Here is a 21,199-nt window from a genome sequence, read left to right as displayed (position 1 = left end):
TATGTACTTGCTAAATATATGTGTACATAAATATAGTTGTAATCTATTGGTCTATTCTTTTTGTAGTTTTTGTGTAATATATATATATATATATATATATATATATATATATATATGTGTGTGTGTGTGTGTGTGTGTGTGTGTGTGTGTGTGTGTAATTTTGTAATTCTCATACTCCGGAAGGGGTCGATAGAATAAAATTTGCCTTTTGCAAATTTGCCTTTGCCTTTGCCTTTGATATGTTGTGTGTGGCCATTTCTTTCTATAATTTAAGGTTTCATTTTTTAACACACACACACACATATATATATATATATATATATATATATATATATATATATATATATATATATATATATATATATATATATATAGAACTTAAGTAAAGTTTCATAATTTCCAAAATATAAAGATAGCTCCATTAACAACATGAAATTTATTAATGGTGCAAATATGAGAGAGAGAGAGAGAGAGAGAGAGAGAGAGAGAGAGAGAGAGAGAGAGAGAGAGAGAGAGAGAGAGAGAGAGAGAGAGAGAGAGAGAGTGCTATCCATTCAGTGTATCTGGGGTCTCCCTTCCTTTTGGCAGCCTCCTTTCATAATGGACCTCCCAACCTTTGACCTTTGTGTGGCCGTTAATACAGCCTTGTGCCTTCCAATTCTAATATGTCTTTCGTGGGGGATGAAAGTAGTGTGAAAATAAGACTGTGTATTAAGGGCAATGAAATGTTCCCCAAATAAGTCAAATCTTGTTTGCAGTGTCCGAATATATTCTTAATTTAGTTCCCGATTTTGATGGAATAATTAGATGACTAATTTGTTTTACTTCACATTCCTGATGACAAAAGTTAATTTTTTGCTCTGGAATTGTTTAGATCTCTTTTCCTCGTATTCTAAGATTTCTTTTTTTTTAATTTCGCTCGAGTTTAAGTTGTACCTTCTTTATGCATCCGAGTTCTGTGGTTCAGTGATGATTGTAGTCGTGCTTACTTGGAGAAGTAAGAGGCTTATCATCTTTGTTAGAGCAATAGATCAGATTTGACTTGGAATAACTATATTTAGCTAAGACATGTTGCTCGGAGAGTTAATGCTTCAACTGATAAAATTTGACACCATACGAAACACTTTCTGGTTACTCAGGAACATAAATGGTGGGCTATCCTTATATCTTCAAATATTTCTTCCTTTGCCATAATTAGATATCTTTTGTAACTCGCTGACCAAAGATAAAGTAAAACCTTTTAAAATCCTTTTATCTAACAGACAGTTTGGTTTTAGGAAAAATCGAAGGACGCTAGACCCCTTGCTGATGTTATTAGGGGAACTTTCAAATGCTTTTTCTAACCAAAACCGGGTGGTGGGTGTCTTTTTTTTCTTTTTTACCTTGAAAAGGCGTTTGACTCCACCTGGATGGGCGGCATTTTAAAGCAGTTACCCTCGTGGTGCATAGGAGGAGATATGTTTTCTTTTATTGAAGAATTTTTATCAAACCGATTAATTAAAGTTAGAGTAGGGTTAGAACTCTCTTCATATTACATGCAAGAAGAAGGTGTCCCCCAAGGCAGTGTACTGAGTGTGACCTTATTTGCTGTTTCTATCAATAGTCTCGTGAGTCGCCCACTTCCTGGCATACAGGGGTCACTATTTGTTGATGATTTTGCAATTTATTGTAGTGGATCACGTGCACTACAAGCATGCCAAAAGCTTCGAATTGCTATAAATGCTGCTTCTGCATGGACACATTCTCGGGGCTTCATGGCCTCTCCTCAGAAGACTAAAGCTATCCGTTTTACTCGTACTCGTAAAAGAGAAGAGATCCCTGTCCTTTTCTTAAATGATGGTATTTTGCCCTCTGAGGATAATGAAAGTTTCTTGGGGGTAATTTTGGACAAGAAAATGACCTTTGGTCCCCATATAAATGACCTCTCCATCAGGGTTAAAAAGTCACTAAACATCTTGAAAGTTGTATCACATTTTGATAGGGGTGCTGATAGAACAACTTTGCTTAGAATTTGTACAGCTTTGTGTCCTAGCAAGTTAGACTATGCATGTTAAATTTATGAGTCAGCTACTAAGACTTTACTTGAAAAACTTGATGTTGTTCACAATATGGGGCTCCACATCTGCACTGGTGCATACAGAACATCTCCCATTGATAGTTTGTATGTGGATTCTGGCATGCCTCCCCTTTCTATCTGTAGAGAGGAGTTGAGTTTGAAGTTTTTAGCTAGGTCCCTCGCTAAAAGAAACAATCCTAACAGTAAATATGTTAGGGCTCCTTTAGATCGTGCTCCTAACATATCAAGATTACACAAATCTTTGGAAGTCCATCTGAAAAATGATGCCATTGTAGTAGGTTTGTTTACAGCACAGATAGCAGATGTAGGATATCCCAAGTCTCCCCCTTAGTGTAATCCACCTGTTGAAGTATGTTTTACGACAGGAGGGAAAAATACCTCACCAAGTAAGGTAATGAAAAGTGAGTTTTTAAATCATGCTGCTCAACTTCATGGGAAACCAGGTTTTTATGGATGGTTCCAAATCGGGTGCAGGATTTGGAAGTGGAGTTGTGGTGGGAGATATTGTTATTATAAAGAAACTTCCATCCTCTTGTTCAGTATTTACTGCTGAGCTGTATGCAGTAATTCTCGCATTCCACATATTTTTAGAAATGGTAATCAAAATAGTTTTTATCCAACTTATGTGGATTCCAATAGCGTTTTACTTACAATTGAACAAATGATGCCAGGCCATCATCTAGTACAAGAGGTGTAGGACTGGTTATTACTTCTGCAGTCTAGGAAGAATATTAAGTGTTCACTTCTGTTGGGTCCCAGCCCACGTTGGGGTGGATGGAAATTATCAAGTAGATAAGGCAGCTAAGGAAGCTTCAGGGCTACTTAATCTATCCCCCATAAATATTCATTACAAAGACCTTAAAAGCAAGATACATTTTCACTGTACTAATAAATGGCAGGCTCAGTGGTCTGAACTGACCACTAATACAAAATTGAAACAAATCCACCCTTCGATGGATAAATGGCCATCTTCTAATTCTACAAGTAGGAGGGATATCATTTTAATGAGACTGTGTATTGGCCATACACATGCAACCCACAATTACTTAATGAAGAGTGGTGAAGTGAGGCAGGCCCCTCTTTGTAATACCTGACAAGTGTCAATAGATATCAAACATATTTTGGTCGATTGTCCTATTTTTAATCTTCAGAATAGGACACATTTTTTCCAGGGCAAACTTTTAAGAGATATACATGGAGAAAATTGTAATACCCTGAACTTGAAAAAATCTATTCGGTGTTTTGGCTTATAAGCTTTAATCAATTTTATTAATTTATTTTTTAATCCTTTTAATACCTCCTTATTTTGCATTTATATATTATTGTATGCAAGTTTTGTGATTGGTTTTATAAGTTAGAATCATACCAAATGTTGTGAGAGTACGGGTATGGTTGATTAATTTGCATTACACAGTGCTGAATGGCCTTTGATGCCCCAGTGCTTGGCCTAAGGCCTAAATTTTATATTCAATTAAGCACTTTTAGGCTGATGCGTTTAACAGTAAGCAGAGTAATGAAAAACTCAATCTTCCTTATTCCTGTTTTCTTATAGCTAAAAAAACTAGTTTAGCTTTTTGGTCCTAGGAAATTGGAACAGTGTTACAAGACCTGCATGATTATGGAGGTGTAAACCAACAGGGTAGTTTTCCTTTTTTATAAAGGCAGCCGATTTCTTAGCTCCTAAGTTGTCTGCTATTTTTTCACATGTTAGCAAGAGAAGGTTGTCATGCATTTGTTGGACACTTGGTAATGTTACTCCATTAGGTAAATATGTTTATGTTAGCTGTAGCCCTGCTGACTACCGTCCAATGTCAATAACTCTCTTATTATCGAATGTTTAAATATCTTCGCAAAACTTCTAAATAAATATTCCGAAAATAATCATCTGTTCCATAGTTTACCATTGTGCTTTCGTAAACGCCGCCTTGGAGCATATGATGACCTTCATACAATTTACAATGCTGCTTAGAAAGTCCTTAATTTTAGTGCTTCCTTTGATCATGTTAAGCATGAGGCCTTTGTTATAAAGTTTATGAGCGTAGGTGGGTCTTCTCTTGGCATCATTTATTAGCTTTTAGATAATGTATTACAAAGAGTAGTTGTTGATGGACACCATAGTAGCTATAGTAATGTAAAATCTAGTTTTACTGGAGGGAATGTATTCTGTTAATTTCTTTTCCTACTAAACGCGCACAATGTGCGGTTATCTTAGAAAATAAGTGTGTTGCATATGATGATGTCACTACTATTCTTGGATCAATTCCACCTGAATGTAGACCTGTAGTTAGCAAATGGTTTAATAGAGATCTAGCTAAACTTAGAGCTTGATACAAATCATGGGGGATGAAATTGAACTGAAACAAAATTCAAAGTATGATTGTTAGTGGGACAATCACAGTGGCTCTCCAACACCAAAATCTTTGCAGTGACAATGTCTCTTTAACTATATGTGCATTTTTTTTATTATAAATTTAATTTTGAGAAACACGTCCGGTTTGTTTCTTCTTCAAGTGTTCAAAACATTGGCACGTTGAGAAAGTATTTTGAAATTTTTGGAAATGAATCTATCCTGAGGAAAATTTTAATTCTTCCATTCTACCATGTTTTCATTCTTCCATTCTACGATATTTCGAGTAATGTTTTCTTGTTTGGTCTTCATTTGCTGACTCTCATCTGAATTTTTGACAAAAACTTCCTGTCTATTAAATTCCTAATCTGTGTTCTGGGTACTAATCCCTGGCACTGTCGTTCAGTTAGTTCTTTTTGCATGATGTATAAGACTTTCCTTAATTCTAACAACATTTGCATTCATATCTTCTCAGACTATACCATCTTGTATGTAGTACTATTGATGCATTAATTTTACGTCTTGCCTTGACCACCATAAGGCTCAATACTACATCGAATTCTATAATTCTAATTCCAGCTGTGACCAGAATGTGGAAGTCTTCGTAATATGGCGATTAAATTGATGAATAATTTCATACTTTTTGCGAATAGCCTATCTGTTGAACAGGTAAAGATAAGACTCGTTTCATAGTTTTTAAATAACTAAACTATTTTAACCTTGTTATTGACCTTAATGTCTTTGGTTTTTTTGTAATATATTTGTTATATTTATCTTATTTTCCTTTTCATACTGGGCTGTTTTCCCTGTTAGAACACTTGAGCTTGTAGCAATCTGCTTCTCCAAGTTGGGTTGTAGCTTCCCTAGTAAAAATGATGAAATATAGTAGTTATGTGAGATCTTGGTACCTCAATATGCAACATTTGCTATTTATGCATCTGCTGTTAATGGTACGACTGATTATTCTTCTTTGGAGACTATGAGGATTTCTTTTCCTTTAACGTTTAGTTAGGTATTGAAAGAAACTACGAAAAATTGTCAAATAAATAATTCTTAAACCCCCAATACTGATTTTCGTGGAATCTTTAGTTAAAATTGGTTAATGACGAAATTCCATTGTGGGTCCTCTAATTTCTTTGTCTCCATTTTAATGACTTTTATATTAACAGGCTTATGCCGTTATGAGTTTATATAATATAAAAAATTCTTTCATATGATCATCTATCTTTATTTTTTGTATATGTAAATTTTACGCCTGAGTAGAGTTATTCAAGAATTTTTATGGATCTGGTTAAATGTGTTATGGGTTTATAAATAGTGCTATTTACGATCCAGGTCATTTTTTCTGGCTCTTATAAAGGAAAGGTTTTCCCTGAAGATCAACTTTATGAGCCTTCTTATTTGGCCCTCGAAAAATCGTTCCGAGAAAAGGCCACATAATACTGTTCATTCTTCATTGAATAAAAAATAATATCTGGCAATAGAGTTTTTTTGTTGTTGTTGTAAGGCATTATAGGATTGCTTTTTATTTGTCTAATATTGTGAGTTGAAAAGATAACACCGAGAAAAGAATGGCTGAAAGTTTTTTGTATAATCACTCAAGTTTATAGAATATACTAGTCTAGTGTTTTTTTTTTTTTTATTTTATCTTTTGCGGGGGGTGTCTGATTTTGGGGAAAGCACAAAACGAAAATCTCCAATATTTACTCCATTCTTTCAGTACCACCTTTAAAGGCAGTGTAAGGAAATGGCTTTATGAGTTTTATCTAGATGAGTGACCACCAATGTATGCCACAAATCAACATGTCCGTTATGCCAGTGGGCTCTCGTCAGCTAAATAACATTAAATCTGCTTAGGAGTTGGACGCGGTGAGCATCATTTACTGTATAAATATCATACTGTGGTTCTCTAGTTTTGGGTAGTGCCATAGCCTCTCTACCATGGCCTTCCACTGTCTTGGATTAGAGTTCTCTTGCTTGAGGGTTCACTCGGGCACGCTGTTCTATCTTATTTCTCTCTGTCCTGTTTTTTTTAAAGTTTTTATAGTTTATATGTGAAAGATCTACAGTAATTCAATGTTCAATATTTTGATTGTTTATTGCTTCTCTTGTATTGTTTTTATTTACTTGTTTCTTTTTCTCACTGGGTTATTTTTCGCTCTTGGAACCGTTGGGCTTATAGCATCTTGCTTTTCCAATTAGGGTTATAGCTAATAGGCTGCAATAATGAGGATAATAATTTAGCACTGAAGGTTCTCTGATCATTGATAAAACTAGCCACAAACAAGTTGAATTAGGTCACCATGAGTTTTGAAACTTGACAAAATTAAATTAAATATACGAATAATGAATTTCATCTAGAGAACCATTTTACGCAATATTGTTAATATAAAACAATTAATTGATATGGATGTTAGAAATAATCTGGATATTTATAGCTTAAAATCAAGGAATAATCTCTCGAAGGGAGAATTAATATGGATGTTTAGAGCTTATAATCAAGGAATAATCTCTCGAAGGGAAAATTAATATGGATGTTTAGAGCTTATAATCAAGGAATAATCTCTCGAAGGGAAAATTAATATGGATGTGTTAGGAGCTTAACATCAAGGAGTAATCTCTCGAAGGGAGAATTAATATGGATGTTTAGAGCTTATAATCAAGGAATAATCTCTCGAAGGGAGAATTGATATGGATGTGTTAGGAGCTTAAAATCAAGGAGTAATCTCTCGAAGGGAGAATTAATATGGATGTTTAAAGCTTATAATCAAGGAATAATCTCTCGAAGGGAGAATTAATATGGATGTGTTAGGAGCTTAAAATCAAGGAATAATCTCTCGAAGGGAGAATTAATATGGATGTTTAGAGCTTATAATCAAGGAATAATCTCTCGAAGGGAGAATTAATATGGATGTTTAGAGCTTATAATCAAGGAATAATCTTTCGAAGGGAAAATTAATATGGATGTGTTAGGAGCTTAACATCAAGGAGTAATCTCTCGAAGGGAGAATTAATATGGATGTTTAGAGCTTATAATCAAGGAATAATCTCTCGAAGGGAGAATTGATATGGATGTGTTAGGAGCTTAAAATCAAGGAGTAATCTCTCGAAGGGAGAATTAATATGGATGTTTAGAGATTATAATCAAGGAATAATCTCTCGAAGGGAGAATTAATATGGATGTGTTAGGAGCTTAAAATCAAGGAATAATCTCTCGAAGGGAGAATTAATATGGATGTTTAGAGCTTATAATCAAGGAATAATCTCTCGAAGGGAGAATTAATATGGATGTTTAGAGCTTATAATCAAGGAATAATCTCTCGAAGGGAGAATTAATATGGATGTTTAGAGCTTATAATCAAGGAATAATCTCTCGAAGGGAGAATTGATATGGATGTGTTAGGAGCTTAAAATCAAGGAGTAATCTCTCGAAGGGAGAATTAATATGGATGTTTAGAGCTTATAATCAAGGAATAATCTCTTGAAGGGAGAATTAATATGGATGTGTTAGGAGCTTAAAATCAAGGAATAATCTCTCGAAGGGAGAATTAATATGGATGTTTAGAGCTTATAATCAAGGAATAATCTCTCGAAGGGAGAATTAATATGGATGTTTAGAGCTTATAATCAAGGAATAATCTCTCGAAGGGAAAATTAATATGGATGTGTTAGGAGCTTAACATCAAGGAGTAATCTCTCGAAGGGAGAATTAATATGGATGTTTAGAGCTTATAATCAAGGAATAATCTCTCGAAGGGAGAATTGATATGGATGTGTTAGGAGCTTAAAATCAAGGAGTAATCTCTCGAAGGGAGAATTAATATGGATGTTTAGAGATTATAATCAAGGAATAATCTCTCGAAGGGAGAATTAATATGGATGTGTTAGGAGCTTAAAATCAAGGAATAATCTCTCGAAGGGAGAATTAATATGGATGTGTTAGGAGCTTAAAATCAAGGAATAATCTCTCGAAAGGAAATTTATTATGGATATTTTAAGCCCACCTATAAGTTTCCTACAAAGATGTTAAGGTGTGTAAGAGAGAGAGAGAGAGAGAGAGAGAGAGAGAGAGAGAGAGAGAGAGAGAGAGAGAGAGAGAGAGAGAGAAAAAGAGGGGGGGGGGCTTTTTTTGCCTATTTTCTAAATAGTTGTCCTACCTCCCCTGTGAAAGTAACAGCTCTACCCTTTCACTATACCCTTAAAGCCTGGAGCTTTTCAGCACTTTGGCTAGGAAATTTATTTTTCTTGAATACCAGGCTGGTTGAAGAACATTAGGTCGATATTTCTCTTAGAAACTGCTTTTATCAAGTGAATAGGAATAATTTTAGTTACTTCCTATAACATTTTGAAAATGTAAAATTTTATAACAAAGATCCTTAAGGAGAAGCATTTTAAAACGAGGTACGAATCACGTGATATTGTAAAAACTTGAACCAAAGGCAGGCATGTAAGGAGAGTGGTGCCGTGAAAGATCGCGCAATCTTGTTGAACCTGTTGAACAACAAGCGAAAAAGGCAATGTTGCCCTTGGTCCCTCTACTGAATACTCTTCTATTTAAGATAAGTTTCCTCTTGGTTCCTAAAAATGAAGATCTCTATTATGCCTGTTCTCGGTTATCTCAAAGCTCAATAAGTACTAGATGTTTAAACAGAGTGCCGTTTTGAGAGTGTTATTCTATAGATCAATGCTTTTGTCAATTGGTCTATTACTGTAAGAGTTAGGTTTAGGAAATTTTTTTTTGCTTGAATTATTGTTAGTTATTATGTTTGAATAACTTGTAAAGTGGAATTTTTTTTTTTTTTTTTTTTTTTTTTTTTTTTTTTTTTTTTTTTTTTTAGATACTACTTTTGGAATTTCTCCGGGTTTATTACAGACTACTGTTACCTCGGAGGTATAGTAATCTGTTGATCGAAACCAATTTTATAATATAGAACAATGTCCTTGTCTGAAAGCAGCACCAAAGAGTCTTTTGTGTATTATTAAGATTTCTCCAGATTTATTACAGGTGAGTGTAGATCGAGATGTAAAAATTTAGACTAAAATATGTAAAGTATTACTGTAAGAGTGAAGTAAAACCTGCTCTGTTACGAATTTATTGAAATTTAGATCGTATAAAATGTGTAAAGGAAAGCATGTTTGATACGGATTTATTGCACAAAGTGCTATTTTGCTAAAAATGTAAATTCTCTTTAAATGTGTAATAAGATATACTTTGTAAGCCACTCGTAGTATTTAATTCTTTGACTTTTTTGTATAACTTTGTTACCATTTAAGTCTTAAACCTAAAGAACCCTAAGTTAAACCAATTAAGTCTTAAACCTAAAGAACCCTAAGTTAAACCATTTAAAAATTTATTATCTGATAAGTAAAACAACCAGAAATCATCTAACAATGGATAGTCTTTCTGTTCAAAATTTGTATTCCAGTTTTCTTATCTTCTGTATTACCTTGTTCCAGGTGCTCTCATATTTTGATGATCTTTCAACTCTAAAGAATTGGAGTAAAGGATTTTTTAGAAAGTTAATGTTGATAGCCTTCTGTAGAACAATTCCGATTACAGTTTGCTTTATGCAGCATGCTATATTTAGTACTACAGTCTCTGCTTTTGTCCCCTCGACTTTTGAGCTCCATTGCTTTCTGCCAATTGGTTTTCAAAACAATTGGTCTGTGAGAAAAAGTTAGATAAAGATTTGTGGCTATTAGCATTACTTTTCTATGAGAGCACCCTCTTAATGAGAAAATGGCTTGACAGTTACTTGGCTCCAACACGGAACATCTTTCCTGTGTCGAAGCCTTTAGACGGACATTCATCATAGACTCCCCATGATAGGAATCACTTATTTTTTGTAGTTGTCCTTTCTATATTATATGCAGAGACAAGAGAGGCCATGGTAGGAAGAAAAAGGCTCCAACCTACTGTGTGTGAGATTTTTAAAGGGCTCGTCAAAATATTTTTAAGTTCTCTACGAACAAGACTATTATTGTTAATATCTGTCACCTCAGAGAGTACAATATGATCCTGTTATGCTCATTTAGAGACAACGGATCTCATGTGTTCAGGAAGCTCATTGTATAGGCTTGAATTATCACCACAGGCTAACATCAGTTGATCACTTACAATTTTTGAAAACCAAGTTTAAAGCTTTAAAAATTCAGAAAGTTTTAGCTCACACATATATCGTCAAATGCTTATAAAATGAATTTTCTCCAAACTCTCCTATGGCTATGAAAAATGTTCTTCTGCTATACTCTACCAAGCGGTTGAAGATCTTATACTCTGTGCACCATGTTGGTATTAAATTTGTCATGGGTGCCTTCAAGTCATCTCCTATCTCAAGCCTTCAGGCTGATGCAAGAGAGCTGCCTCTGAACCTTTACCGTCAATCTTCTCTATTTAGATACAGAAATTTTTTTTTTATTCTTTTAGCGGGTCTAGAGAAAACTTTATACGCTGAAACGTGCTCCAAGTCTCCCCAACTATTTGGTGATAGAGTTGACCATATTTTACTGGGTTTGAATAAACCAAAAATCAGATCATTCACTTCAAATATTCAATTACCTGTACATGGAAACTACCCGAGATTACCTTTAGTAAATATTTTAAGAGGTCTTAAACCAGAGATGGCAAACAAAGAAGCGTGTTTCATTTTCATGTAGTACTCTATGGAACTTACGATCTCTAATTGTATTTTTACAGTTGAAGGTAAATCCAGCTGTGTCGTTAGTTTTATCATTTTCCATTGAGAAAATAGTAATGATTGGTGATGATGATTTTCCTGTTTCTGTGATTAAATGTGTATTGCGGGTTCACGCAGTTTTTATTTCAAGAAATCCAATAGTGCTGATAATATTTCAGTGGTTCCGTATTCTGGAGTACTGTAGAATCAATGTAAAGTTTTGTTGGATGGCAATTTATGTTGGAGAACATGGAAACGAAGAGGCAGACAAATAGCAAGATAAGCAGCAGATGAACTACTTGAAAGGAGATACCCCTTGTTATGTAATGATAAGAAGCCCATAATTAAAGGGTCAGTTCTTGATAAGTGACAATGACAGAGAAACTCAAGTCACAAGAATGAAATGTGAGCGATTACGAGTTATCACCTTGGAGGTATATCATCACCATTTCCATCATCATCTCATCCTACGCCTATTGATGCAAAGGGACTCGGTTAGATTTCGCCAGTCGTCTCTATCTTGAACTTTTAATTCACTACTTCTTCATTCATCATCTGCTACTTCACGCCTCATAGTCCTCAGCCATGTAGGGTTGGGTCATCCAACTCTTCTAGTGCCTTGGGGAGCCCAATTAAAATTTTAGTGAACTAATCTCTCTTGGGGAGTGCGAAGAGCATACCCAAACCATCTCCATCTACCCTCATCATGATCTCATCCACATATGGAGGTATACAGTGTAATGAAGCCATATACCTAGGGGATGGTAGTTTTTGCCGCATGCGCAAAGGCCATACACAATTTACGCACTTAGAACTAGCAATACTGCAATGTTTACCTAGTTTTGCTGACTGTAAAGTACTTGATGAATTAGAACTCTAGTCTTGAGGCTTATCGGAACTGTGGCCTCTCCGAGGCATGAGGGTTAGATGGCAGGTTAATCCTTTGCCATGATTCTCTTGAGAAAATGTTAGTTATGGGAGTGTTTTTTTTAATTCGTTGTAGAAGTTGATTTTTACTTTACATTTAATCTTTTTTAATTCAAGGTATATTTTAGTCATACTGATATCTATCTATCTATCTATCTATATATATATATATATATATATATATATATATATATATGTATATATATAATATGGTTGTTTTCCTGATTATTATTTTAAACTGAAAAACAAATTTTTAGTTACCTATTCCAGTGTCAATAATCCTAGGACTTATGACGTCATAATTCTTTTTTTTAATAATCTACCATTCAATCTCATGAGAGCATCGTAGGGCCTTTACGTAAGAAAATTATCATATTTTTTCTTTTAATACACACACATATATATATATATATATATATATGTATATATATGTGTATATATATATATATATATATATAATGTATGTATATAAATACTTCATACGTACTTTGCTTCGATTATATTTTTGGATTAAAGTATTAGTTTTCCTCTATGTGTCATTAAGGATCCTATATGCCAGTAGAAATACACTGTGTATGTTGTTTTTCCTTGTAAGATTTCAGAAAATACAATACGGAGAAATTACAACCTAAACAAAGTCCTGTTTGAAGACCTCTGAAAACCTTCTGCGAATGTGATCTTCGGACTGACTTTCTATTAAAAAGGTTATGAACCACTTATTATATAAGTGAAATACTTGTTCCTATCTATTATCAGAAACCCTTTATTTAATCATCTTTATTTTATTAGTTCCCCAACAGACATACTCATAGTCGAGTGTAATTTTACTTCCATATGTGTCTGTGAGCGTGTCAGTAAATCTATCGGCTTAGCTTATCATAACTACTCTTATATGATAAAAGGGACTTCACTCAAACTTAGACCAGAGGTATTCCGTTATGCATCGATGTTTTTAAGTGGAAATCGTGTCTCTCATATGTATCTCTGTATCTAACTATCTTTGGCCATAATTTTAGAAGAAGAGATGATAATAGAGGCCACCATAGTTAGCGCATTGTGACCTTGACAATGATATTCAGTGTGAAAATAGCTATCATCTAGAGCATTCATATTTCAGAAACATATCCTTTCGGGGAAAATCGTTGCAATTATTACCTTTTCTAGAACCATAATGATATCTTCTGTCGGAATACTTTTCGAAACTAGTTGATTGGTGGTTGATAGACAATGTCTATTTTCTTTAGGGAGATGTGTTCTTGTGTGACTACAAAGATTTACATTTTTAATGTATAGTTATTCTTTAAGAGAAAGTCATATTTTGTACAGTATAAATAAGTCATTGTTTTTACTTCCTCATATAATATGAATGAGGTGAGGTCGTTTTATATTCTAGCGTTTTGTCTCACTTTTTCCGTCATGTTTGAAGAATATTTCCTATTTCTAACCGTGTAGGAATCCCAAGTTCTCCCATTAAACATTCATAACTTAGGTGCTTTTTCACTTCTATGTTAAAAATGTTTCGTTCGTGGTCAAGCTCCAAATCTTCCTTTCTTCTTTTATTTAGTCTTACATTCCTCATTTCTTAGTTTTATATAAGCCGTCCCATTGACCTTCAGTTTGTAACTTGGGATTATAATAATGTTCAAAATGACAAATTGGGAGGAGTATTGTCATCTTTAATGCCAGCATGCGAAGAATAATGTATGTTTGGTGTCCACCGTGTTGGCAAATAGTGATTTTATCTGGATTAAACGTCTCATTGTATAAGTATATTAATGAAGCGCTAGGATAGCATATACTGTAGATAGTCTGATAACAACGGTTTGTCATTATTTTTATGTTTACCTACAACCAAGGGCCCCCAGACTAGACATTAAACATCATTGTTGTGTTGTTTGGTAATAATTCAATTTGAGAAATATATCATGAGAATTTTCATTCCCGGGTGTCAATATTTTCCCAATGACACTCACATTTTGTGTGTATATTCTGTGTATCTTTAGAGAAAGTGTTTGATTCGGTGTGTAAGGGAATCAAAATTTTGAATTGCCTTTGGATGAATATCATAATGTGTTTGGAAGAGATTGAAGAAGAACAAAAAGTAGACTAAAGCTTTTTTTTCTGAGGAATCAAAGTGATGTAGATGAAGAGAGGTTGAGTTTCCCACTATTTAGGATGTAAGGTTGCTAGCACCGCATCCTCCCTCATGGATAGAACCATTTAGTTAATGAACAGACACAGATTTTCTTAACTTCACTGATTGAACTACCAGGGATATAAAAAAAAAAGTGTTAACATACATTATTTTTCATATCTTTGAAGTTGTGGCTCTAAGGAATGATAATCTCTCGGTTCTTTTCAAATTTTTTTATAAGATGATGTATCCAAGCTCTTGTCTTTCTCTGCCTTGACTACAGTCCTTCAGTTTTGACTAACATTGTGGAATATAATAATTCATTGCTAAGGTAAAAGGGGACAAAATGTCTTCTGGTTTCTCTTTTGTAAATCCAGGTCATATTATTATTACTAGGTAAGCTACAACCCTACTTAAAAAAACAAAATTCTGCAACGAGGAAAGAAGCCCAGTGCGAAAGTAAATAGACTCCACAAATAAACTATAAACTAGAAATAATAGGACATTGTTAAATATGTTAAGATCAGTAACGTTATATACGTAAGGCATATTTAAATTATGAATCGATACTTGTCAGCCTGTTCAACAGTAAAGCATTTGAAGATTTTTTTTAACTACTGAAGTTCACCGATTCAACCACCAGAATAAGAGAATCATTCCACAATCTAGTCACAGCTTGAACAACCCTATTAGAATACTATGTAGTGCTGTGCCTTATGATGGCAAAGACAAGGCTGTTAGAATTAACTGCGTACCTAATACGTACTGGATGGTACAGTGTAGGGAAATCTGGATGCAAAGGATTGCCAGACTGGGCCACAGATTAATATCCAGCTTAGAGATAAAGAATTTGATAGACAAGTTTTGTCCAGCAAATTAGGATGAGAGTCAGCAGCTGAAGACCAGACAGGAGAACAATATTCGAAACATTGATAAAATGAAAAAAAAAAAAATAAAACATTTTCTCAGGATAGATTGATAAAAAATCATTGGAGACTTTCTCAACATGCCAATTTGCGCTCAATTTAAGAAGAAACGAACTTAATGTGTGTCTTAAAAGTAAATTTGCAATCAAGCATCACACCTATAATGTTAAATAGTTTTACATATTAATGAGAGATTCTCAATGAAAAAAATCAGAATGTTGAGGAGCCACTGTCCTCTAGTAACTTATTATCAGCTTGCTATCATATTTTGAGTTTGGTAAGGTTCTACTTCATTTTTCATAATTTGTTCCATGCACTAATTTTAGTTAGATCTCTATTGAGATACAATAGATATTACATACTAATTTATTGCCCAACTACTCATATATGTTCGAGTTTGAAAGCAAGTGCGTATGTTTTTATGTGTGTAAATGCATGCTTAAATACATTTACTTATAAAAAGGAAAATAGTAGAAATGAAGAGAACCGGATGACATTACTCACTACAACTATAGGACCAATGTTCCAAAGATAAAATTTTTTGCCGATGATAAAGATGCCTTGTGCTTTCTGTCTGTTGCAGATAGAACTTTAATTCTGTAAAAAAAATATTAAAGACTTCAAATGGAAGGAATAGTGAATGCGAAGATCTAGACAGGATTAATTGTAAATTTAGACAGGAATAGCCATAAAATACTTACTTTAGTTCAATGTTCTGAGAGATAGATATGAGCCGGTGTTATTTTGAGTAATCGCGATAGCAAGGGAATCTTGTTTCTAGCTTTCTTTAAGAAGAGAGGCAGTCGAGCTTTCTTGACTCACGAGTTCAATCTCTGATTTTGAGAAAATTATAATTTTTGTCTGTTGTAATCAATAATAGACGCAATATAAACACAATATTAACGCTTAAAGCTGCTGCCCATTTTTCTTCTTTTTGTCATTAAATGTAGAAAAACGTTTAATGACAGGTCTGAAAATGCATTGGGTCCATCAAGCGTTTCGAAAAAATTGAGAGAAGCCCAATATGGCGTTATTTTGAAGTTCGCTTGTTCGTTCTCCTTTAAAACGACAGACTTTAGCCTCTCTCTCTCTCTCTCTCTCTCTCTCTCTCTCTCTCTCTCTCTCTCTCTCTCTCTCTCTCGGCGATAATTTTACAACTATCAAAAGGAAAGAAAACAAAATGTAAATTGAAATAGTCATGAGTTTTATAGTGTTTGAATTACTATAAAAAAAAGAACCATAACAAAACAAAATGCAACATGTCACAAGTAAGGTTTTGTTTTGATCATAGTATTGGTTGTTTGGTATTTCAGAGGATTCCTGTTAATTTTGAAACACACACACACACACATACACAAAGAAAAAAGGAATTATTTTTCCATTCCTATGTTTTTAAATTTCCCAGCTGTACATATTTTTTTTCACAATTAGGCTTTTGGCTAGACAGCAGATTTCCGGTGGTTTTTATCAACGTTTCCATATCATCCGAGACCCAAGCATCCTCTCTGTAGAGAGGTGATCATTCTATTGCTGATTAAAAGCACATACTGTCTATCTGGAAACAATTATATGCCAAGTTTGAGAGTAAAGGGAAAGACTAAGTAAAAGTTTGCTAGAGAATTGAAATTACAGAGATGCAATGTGATGAGTTTTGAGGATATGTGGTATGGAAGATCATTTATTAGAATCATCGGGAAAGTCTACAATAGAAGCGAAGCGTTTAATAAGAACTGTAGGTAGGAGAGCGACTGGTTTGATGTATAAATGTGTTTTAGACCAGAATGTATTATGTCTTTTGTGGCCTCTAGTATGTTTATGGAGTGGTACGAGAAATCAGGGAAAAGACAGCAGATGTAAAATTATGGATAAGGGGAAGGTATGGCATAAGTGGTGATTGCAGATACCTTATTAACTGAAGAGTTACAATCTTAGTAGTATCTTGTTGGATAGACAGGTAACCATTTCATGAAGAATGTGGAAAACTACTATTGGATAATTTGTATCGGTATCCGTTTAGTGAGATCGGTGTTACAGTATGGACATGAGTCGTGGTATAACAATGAAACGATATCCAACCGATTTTGTAGATTTTAGAACAAAGCCCTCAGAAGAATATAGGGAGTTAAATGGCAGGACAGAATTAAAAATAAACTATGAGAGAGATTACTCGAGTGGCATATGTGAATGAGATCATAGTGAAGGGCAGATGGAGATGGTTTTGGCATACTCTTCGCACTCCCCAAGAAAGAGATTAGTTCACACTATCAACTGGGCGCCGCAAGGCACTAGAAGAGTCGGAAGACACAGGCCTACATAGCTGAGGACTATGAAGCGGGAAGTAGGAGATGATGAATGGAGAAGTATTGATTTAAAAAATCAAGATAGAAACGACTGGCGAAATCTAACCGAGGCCCTTTGCGTCAATAGGCGTAGGAGGAGATGATGATGGTGATTTGGAAACAGAAAACGATAAGAAATATATATATATGTATATATATATATATATATATATATATATATATATATATATATATATATATATATATATATAGACACATACAAACACTAGCGTACGCGAGCCATCAAAATGACGGATAGATATTGAGATAGCGATGCACGCACTCATCCTCTCTCACCAGGGTATGACTACTCTCTCGCCTTTACCCGAGGGACGGGGAGAACTAAGCGTGACCGAAAATTATATATATATATATATATATATATATATATATATATATGTGTGTGTGTGTGTGTGTGTGTGTGTGTTTGTGTAAGGTAAGTAAAATGAAACGAAACTTGGAAACACTTATTTTTATCAGTGTACAGATTTAGGCAACCTTCTCTTGCTACTGACCCTTACAAAAGTATGCGTAATGAAGGAGTGATGGTCTGATCTTCGGCCCGGTGTGCAACTTCCGTAACGTCTTTGAATTCAACTATGAGCATAAGTATTCCATAGAAATATTTATGGATGGTTCAGTTGCATAATATAACTAATTTTCATTAAATAGTATTGAGTAATATTGTAAATGTAATTAAAACAAATAAAAAATCTCTTATTACATAGGTAATTTAAATTTGTACAGAGGTGTGCTTCGAAGCCATTCGGTTAGGCTTGACTTATGAAAAATAGCTCATTACTGAAAGATATTTTTCCAGCAAATTAAATGGTGTATGTTTTATAAAAGTAATTTCAAGGTCTCAGATTAGTGTTAAGGCTCGTTGTTATTCAGTATCAAGGTGTGATGTATTCTCTTAGTGCTTCATCGTTCTTCTCTAATCAAACGAGAGGCTCTCTAATCCTTGGTCATGGCTATATTGAGAATAGTACCCTTTTACCAAATTACTTTATATTCTACTCATAAATATAGATTATTACTAGAATGAATCGGTAAAAATCGAGAATTGATGTTCAAGTTATATACGTCAAGTTTGTCCCTTTTGGATTTTATCGTGTAATATTTTATCATTTTTAATGAAGTGTGTGTAGGCTAATATCCAAATTCATGCGTTCATATCTTAAAGAAAACATCATTTTACTTGTATAAACTCTCTCTCTCTCTCTCTCTCTCTCTCTCTCTCTCTCTCTCTCTCTCTCTCTCTCTCTCTCTCTCTCTCTCTCTCTCTCTCACCTTCAATATTCTCCATTTTATTAAAAGAAAAAGAAATATTCGGGTGAAAAGGTAGGGCACGTTTAAGTGACCTTTATATATTTTAAGTACCAAATTTTATGTTGATTTTGACGTTGTTTATCTTTTTAATGGTTATTAACGCTCATTTTCTCCACGACTCGGTCAGGTGAACTTTATAAATTGACTTATAAGTTGCCCATTATATAGGATCTTTCATCTGCCTGATGACTTCTTATGGTTATTGTAATGAGGGGATTATGAATTTTATTATACAGCGAACCTTTTTTTAGCTAATTTATATTGTTATGGGCTATCATTGATCATCAATAAACTTATTTATTTTCTTATTTGGGTGATCATAGAGTGTTGTAGTTCTCCTTTGTTTTCATTAGATCTAGACCATATAAAATGATGACATTGTTATAATACTTGTCGATTGAGTCAGATTGCGGAACTTTTGTGATATTTCTTTGTTCACAACATTTATGTATCGTATTTTGATGGAATACCATTAAGGGTTATTATTAGTCTTTGTACTTCAATTATTGTTGTTTGATCATAATCGTTAACACCATGCAATTACTGTTTAATTTTTTAAATTAATTTATTAAGAATATATATGCATTATTGAAAAGGCATACGTTATTCCATCGTGTAACTATGCTTACAACTGGAGACCAGGAGCCATTCCTCATGTAGGCTACGTTTCAGTGTTTAAGGCTTACTGTTTGGAGAAGAAAAAATGCAAGGAATTGTTGATGAGCACAATGCAATTCCAAAATTATTTCAAAAGGTTCCGTAGTTTTTTTATCCAGCTTAACAAAATATTCTCGACATTTCATGTTCTCAGTTTTTTGGTGGATTTCAAATTGTTGATAGGATGTCAGAGAAGAGGATATTATAGAGTTTTGATGTTAGAAGAAATTCCTAAATAAAAAAAAAAAATCGACTTTTAATCCTGTGTATTATAATATGAGTTTAAGGACCAGTAGTAGTGGAAATGATCCTTAGAGACAGAAAGTTTGAAAGGATATTAGGTGGTTAAAGCCAAACTAATTCCTCATGAGATTTAACATTGTAATATTAAGTGCTCTAAGGTAGTTAAAGGCTTTTTGATGAAATGAACAGAATTCATTTTACGATGAAAAGATGAAAAGGACTAGAAGGAATTGTTATTTGTTATTGTTTCTGTTAACTAAAGGGGGCCTTAAGCCAACACCGGATATTGTTCTTATTATTACAGCCAGTTAAATTTTGCTGGTGTTACGGTCAATTAAAAACTGAAACATGGGTAAGAAAAGTTATATTAATTTTTACCTAATTGGAAAAGAAATGTAGTTAGCCACCTATAATTAGTCAATCATTAAATTCGTACTTTCTTAACAAAATGCAATCTTAACATTATGACCAGTACACTACGACTAGATTACATAAAATAATACTTGGCATTCGGTTATTACTAAAGATGTTCAATTTTATACAGGAGATCGCAGCATGTACATTTTATGAGCATTGCTAGAGCAAATATATGCATGATCCCCACCAAGACCAAATTCTAATTATTCCAACATATGAAATATTAAAAATTCCATTATGGTTCTTGCCAATGTATAGAACTCTGATAATCCTCAACCGATAAGTAGTTAAGAAATACGAATGACCCCAGTGACATCGTTTTTAGTTAATGTCAAAGTCAAAGTTATAATGAATAATCATAATATCTCAAAGAGATTTCTTTACTTGTGTATGCATCGCGAAAATGCATACGTTATCTTTCACTCTTGTAGGGTTATAGCTTATGTTAAAGTTGGCAGAAATTTTATGGAATTAGTGAAAGTAATTACATGACTATAATGTTAATGATAAAAGAAGAAAGAAAAAATCTGATTTAGAGAACAGCAATGTAAAGAAAGATTATATGCTAATTTTCATGTGAAGGAGAGGTATTATTGAAAAAAAATCCAATTCATAGGTATAATTTTGAAATGGTGTAAATAATAATGTTTTTGCTTATACGATATTTGATAATGAAACAATTTTTCATGTACTGTTCTACTACAATTGGTCATTTATTATTTGGTAATTTTTAGTTTGCATCTCTCTCTCTCTCTCTCTCTCTCTCTCTCTCTCTCTCTCTCTCTCATGTAGATGGAATTCTCTTTTTAGATAGGGGTTGAAATTTACTGATAATTGGTGACAGCGCAGAGATGACAAGTCCAATCCTGTACACAGGAAACCTTCTATTGTTTTGTTCTTATGATCTACAAATTTTGGCTTGTTCCTTTAAAATAAATTACCTGTTATAGACATTTTACCAGCTTTTACTTTGGTGCCCTACGGAAGAAATGAGGGTAACCAAGTTTCCTTTCGATTTTCTAAGTCTGTCAGTCCTTATACAGTTCACATTAGCTTTGTCATCACAGTGCTCGTACATATTTTAAAGGTTTAATGATCGTTCATGAATGGCAGGGGCCAGGGA

Source organism: Palaemon carinicauda, chromosome 31 (genome assembly GCF_036898095.1).
Source record: "Palaemon carinicauda isolate YSFRI2023 chromosome 31, ASM3689809v2, whole genome shotgun sequence".
Classification (NCBI taxonomy): Eukaryota; Metazoa; Arthropoda; class Malacostraca; order Decapoda; family Palaemonidae; genus Palaemon; species Palaemon carinicauda.
The sequence above is the reverse complement of the archived record's forward strand: the minus strand, read 5'-3'. Positions refer to the sequence as shown.